Genomic DNA, 6,318 nt, shown 5'->3' on the forward strand with positions numbered 1-6,318 from the left:
GAGCATCATAGATGTCTCACATAGAGTTGTGAGCATCATGTCTCACATAGAGTTGTGAGCATCATAGATGTCTCACATAGAGTTGTGAGCATCATGTCTCACATAGAGTTGTGAGCATCATGTCTCACATAGAGTTGTGAGCATCATGTCTCACATAGAGTTGTGAGCATCATAGATGTCTCACATAGAGTTGTGAGCATGTCTCACATAGAGTTGTGAGCATCATGTCTCACATAGAGTTGTGAGCATCATGTCTCACATAGAGTTGTGAGCATCATGTCTCACATAGAGTTGTGAGCATCATGTCTCACATAGAGTTGTGAGCATCATGTCTCACATAGAGTTGTGAGCATCATGTCTCACATAGAGTTGTGAGCATCATGTCTCACATAGAGTTGTGAGCATCATAGATGTCTCACATAGAGTTGTGAGCATCAGAGATGTCTCACATAGAGTTGTGAGCATCATAGATGTCTCACATAGAGTTGTGAGCATCATAGATGTCTCACATAGAGTTGTGAGCATCATGTCTCACATAGAGTTGTGAGCATCATAGATGGATAATGTGTTTATATTTTATAAACTTTCCTGATTGGTTTCACATGTTGCATACTATCGCATGGAAAAAAAATAGTAAAAGCAGCAAGATTTATCACCTTGTACGTTTATATCTTCCTGTAGCATAAATACTAGACAACTTAACAATTACCAAAGAGAAAAATATAGAGATGGAAGGGGAACACTCATTATCATACATCGATACCATGCCTAACCCTTCTATGGTAGGGTAGGTGCCTGAGCCCGAGCCTTTAGCTCATAAGACTGTCATTCCCATTAGCCCCCTTGGGGCGGGGATGGCAGACCAGAGAGGCCTAGCTTGTGGCTAGGCCTGGGGACAGTTGGTCCCAAAGATGAAGAGGTACTTGTGCCTCCTCCCATGGGAGACTTAGGTCTCAGACACTCCCTAAAGAGGGAGCCAAGGCCGGGCCACCACTTGGAAAATGCCCGGGCCGGGAGAATACCGGCGAATCTTTAATAATAATAATAATAATAATCATTATCATAGACAGGGGGTCAACCTCCCCTGCTCAGAAAAATCAAATATAAAAAATATATATAGTGCCATGAGATAAACAGGACAGAGATATCGAATAGCACAACTATATTACATAAAAAATGAAAAATAGAATAAGCATAAACAACAGAAAATTAAATTAGTTCATCCAGGTAACAGTAATCTCAGGACCGTCACATGTATATACCATTAAAACCAGCGGATGTATAAAGACAGATTGATTTAAGCTCCAATTAAAAAGTGGTTGGAGGAGGTGGGTGGTGGGGAGTGATGCAGTGGCCATGAGCAGGCAGGTGAAGGCAGTGGCCATGAGCAGGCAGGTGAAGGCAGTGGCCATGAGCAGGCAGGTGAAGGCAGTGGCCATGAGCAGGCAGGTGAAGGCAGTGGCTATGATCAGGCAGGTGAAGGCAGTGGCCATGAGCAGGCAGGTGAAGGCAGTGGCCATGAGCAGGCAGGTGAAGGCAGTGACCATGATCAGGCAGGTGAAGGCAGTGGCGATGAGCAGGCAGGTGAAGGCAGGTGAAGGCAGTGTCCATGAGCAGGCAGGTGAAGGCAGTGGCCATGAGCAGGCAGGTGAAGGCAGTGGCCATGAGCAGGCAGGTGAAGGCAGTGGCTATGATCAGGCAGGTGAAGGCAGTGGCCATGAGCAGGCAGGTGAAGGCAGTGGCCATGAGCAGGCAGGTGAAGGCAGTGACCATGATCAGGCAGGTGAAGGCAGTGGCCATGAGCAGGCAGGTGAAGGCAGTGACCATGAGCAGGCAGGTGAAGGCAGTGTGTAAGCTGCTGTCTCAAAAAACTAGGCTGTTGCAGCCCCCACCTTAGTAAGTACACTTACCATACATACTAATACATGTGTAAATTACCTAAGGTAAGGTTTGAGGGGCTGTTATTCAAACAAAATTTCGATGGAAGTAGAAAATGAGTAAGAATGCAGAGGTTGATGGCTTCACTAGGCGCCTGAGTTTCCCTCTCCTACCATCATGTTTATTTGTTCTATCTTCTCCATAATTATACTATCGCATTTGCTTTGTCTACTTTCGTAATGTGAAGTCTAGTCATCTTTGATGACAAAATGCTATAGTAATTATGGACAAGGTAGATTATGGGGGGGACAAATGACGTTATTAGCAGACAAAGGAACTGACAAGCCCCTTAATTACACTGTTTCAGTCACAAATATCAATGGTGACAATCACAAGTCTCAGGGATCATCCACTCTAATAGGATGGACAGGAGGAGCTGAGATAGGGACGAGGCTCTCCTGGCAAAATAAAGTAGACCTGGAGTACCTGGAGTTTACCTGGAGAGAGTTCCGGGGGTCAACGCCCCCGCGGCCCGGTCTGTGACCAGGCCTCCTGGTGGATCAGAGCCTGATCAACCAGGCTGTTACTGTTGGCTGCACGCAAACCAACGTACGAGCCACAGCCCGGCTGGTCAGGAACCGACTTTAGGTGCTTGTCCAGTGCCAGACACCTTCTTGCTTGCTAGGTGAACGAGGACAACTAATTGCAAATTTTTTAAATGTTTTGAACCATCTCACTTTTGTAAATCTAATCACCACAGCTCCCTCACTTTAATACCAGTATGATCCATAACCTGTGTCAGTATACAGTAAGATATAGTATTAGTCTGCCCGAAATGCCTAGGCATACCTAGGCATACTAGTGGCCTTCTTTGTAATAAATAATTTATAATATTTTATATGTAACCCCACGTTGTAATATCAATAGAGAAATAAAGAATTTTAATTTTAAGAAATACATCCAGTGTTTCTATCCATGTCCTGGTGGTTAACGCTCTCGCTTCACACACGGAGGGCCCGGGTTCGATTCCCGACGGGTGGAAACATTTCGACACGTTTCCTTACACCTGTTGTCCTGTTCACCTAGCAGCAAATAGGTACCTGGGTATTAGTCGACTGGTGTGGGTGGCATCCTGGGGGACAAGATTAAGGACCACAATGGAAATAAGTTAGATAGTCCTCGATGACGCACTGACTTTCTTGGGTTATCCTGGGTGGCTAACCCTCTGGGGTTAAAAATCCGAACGAAATCTTATCTTATCTTATCTTAACACCCCTCCTTCAGAGTGCAGGCACTGTACTTCCCATCACCAGGACTCAAGTCCGGCCTGCCGGTTTCCCTGAACCCCTTCATAAATGTTACTTTGCTCACACTCCAAATGTTTTTTAATACTTGACGTGCTGTTGGAGTGTGAGCAAAGTAACATTTATGAAGTGATTCAGGGAAACCGGCAGGCCGGACTTGAGTCCTGGAGATGGGAAGTACAGTGCCTGCACTCTGAAGGAGGGGTGTTAATGTTGCAGTTTAAAAACTGTAGTGTAAAGCACCCTTCTGGCAAGACAGTGATGGAGTGAATGATGGTGAAAGTTTTTCTTTTTCGGGCCACCCTGCCTTGGTGGGAATCGGCCAGTGTGATAATAAAAATAATAATTATTATTATTATTATTATTATAATAACCACGGAGCATGGGCAAGGTAGTGTACACGCCACTCCTCCCATTAAGACAAGGGATAACAATACTTTCTCGGATCAAGAGCCCCACAGCAGCATAATGCTGCTGTGGGGCTTCTCCAGAAGGGAGATTCTGTTATTATTTAATAACAAATTAATATATTTTGAAGCAGTTATGGTGTCATTCAAGACTAACGTTTTCTAACATAACTCCAACATACATTTTCTTTTACAAAAGACCAGAAGGAATTTTGTGTATCGAATTTTAAAAATTAAAAAATTTTTTTTTCTCGTAATTTTTTTTTTTACATTTTAATTACCTTTAGTATTACAGAATTTTGAGTATTAATATGGCATACCTATGTGCCAATATAAGGACAAAATAACCTAAAATGTTGGCAATTTAAGCCTACTAAAAATACTATTTCTGAATCTTAGATAAGATAGTGACTGACAGTGAAGTTAAAGCAAGTTACAACATTAAAAGTTTGGATAGAAATAGACAAGGGAGAGAGAGGTACACTGGGGAGAGGAATGTTGTTATAGAAGGAATGACAACATACAACCCCAAGAATCGACTTGTATGACAATAACCTCTCTCTCTCTCTCTCTCTCTCTCTCTCTATATATATATATATATATATATATATATATATATATATATATATATATATATATATATATATATATATATATATATATATATATATGGAGGGTGTCCAACAAGGAGATCCTCTTGCACCATTTCTCTTCTGTATAGCAGTTAGGGAAATCACAGTCAGACTGACCAGCGAGCTAAATATCTGGTTCCTAGATGATGGCGCACTAGCAGGTACAAAGGAGTCCCTCCTACATGATCTTACACAGGTAATGACACGGGGACAGGAAATGGGTCTCATCCTGAATCCATCCAAATGTGAAATCATCTCAGTCAATCAACAAGTGATAAATGCAGTGAGATCAAAACTACCAGGAGCAGCAGTCATTGCCCCCACAAACAGTGTCTTGCTAGGAGCACCTCTGGGAAGCAATGCCATTGACACAATTCTCAGGAAGAAATTGGAAGAGTTAAGGAGAATGGAATAACGAATAGGCAATCTGGACACCCACGATGCCTTGTACCTTCTCACAAAGTGCTTGAGTCTGCCCAGGTTCACATATTTCCTAAGATGTGCACCTTCATATGATAACCCTATACTGCACGAATATGACAGTATCCTGAGGCAGATTTTTACGAAAGTACTTAACCTTACTCTAGAAGACGGGCAGTGGAACCAAGCTACACTTCCAGTCAGACTAGGAGGCATTGGTGTCCGCAAGTCATCACAGATTGTAAGTAAGTAAGTTTATTCAGGTATACACAAATACAGTTACATAGAATTATCATACATAGCAGCATATGTGTAGAGAACCTAGGATAACCCAAAAAAGTCAGACAGAGTGACTTATTTCCAAAAGCGCTACCTGCTTTTCTGTCCTCATGTATTGCATCCAGAGGGCTTGTAGCAGCGATTCTCCCTGAACATATTAATGACAAGATTGGAGTCCAGGACCAAAAGTTCATTGACGGAGCCATGATCTGGAATAATCTAATGGGCTCTGAAACCAAACCTGCTCCCCCCAACAATTACAAACAATCGCACTGGGATGGTCCAGTAGTGGAAAATATAGCCTCAACAATGCTTCACAGTGTGTCAGGGAAGGATAGAGCCCGCCTCCTGGCAGTGAGAGTACCTCATGCAGGGGATTTTCTATTGGCTGTTCCCAACTCCAGCCTTGGCACACGCCTCGACCCACAGACCATCCGCATCTGTGTTGCCCTTCGACTTGCCGCCCCTATTCTCGCCGAACACAGGTGTATTTGTGGCAGTGAAGCAGCAGACCGATTCGGGTACCACGGTCTTGTGTGCCGTAAATCCGAGGGAAAGATTGCAAGACATAAGGAGGTTAATAACATTATCAAGAGGAGCCTCACAACAGCCGGATGCCCAGCAGTAAGGGAGCCACCCCAGCTATGCAGATCTGATGGCAGCCAGAAGCGTCCAGATGGTATCACCCTTCAAGCCTGGACAGATGGGAAGCAGGTGGTGTGGGACTGTACATGTGCATCTGCCTTGGCTGATACCTATCTCCAATACACGAGGGAGGAAGGAGGGGCAGCTGCCAGCTTCAGGGAGTCCCAAAAGTCTAGAAAATATGGAGAACTTGCCCATCATTATATGTTTGTTCCCATAGGCTCAGAGACCCTTGGCTCATGGGAAAAGAATGCATCTAAATTCCTTAAGGAGTTGGGAAAAAGACTCATCAGGGTAACTAGGGATCCCAGGGCAGCTAGTTTTCTGTTCCAGCGACTCAGTGCGGCTGTTCAAAGAGGTAATGCCTGCTGTATTTTTGGGCACACGCCCCAGCTCTGAGGAGCTGGATGAGATTATCGCCCTATAATCGGTGATACACACGTATATATGCCACCTTTATATCAACAATGTACCTCTTAAATCTTTTGTACCATATATATATATATATATATATATATATATATATATATATATATATATATATATATATATATATATATATATATATATATATATATATATATATATATATATATTAGGAGGACCTGTTTAACGCCCTCATGATCTGAGCTAGAACACTGCAGAAGTATTGTCCAGAATTAGGCCCATGTGTAAGATACTAATACTTGACTTCAGTATTTGTTGTCAACAACAAAACAAGATTTAAGAATATCCTAGTACTATAATTACACA

The sequence above is a fragment of the Cherax quadricarinatus genome, chromosome 84, assembly GCF_038502225.1.
Source record: "Cherax quadricarinatus isolate ZL_2023a chromosome 84, ASM3850222v1, whole genome shotgun sequence".
NCBI lineage: Eukaryota > Metazoa > Arthropoda > Malacostraca > Decapoda > Parastacidae > Cherax > Cherax quadricarinatus.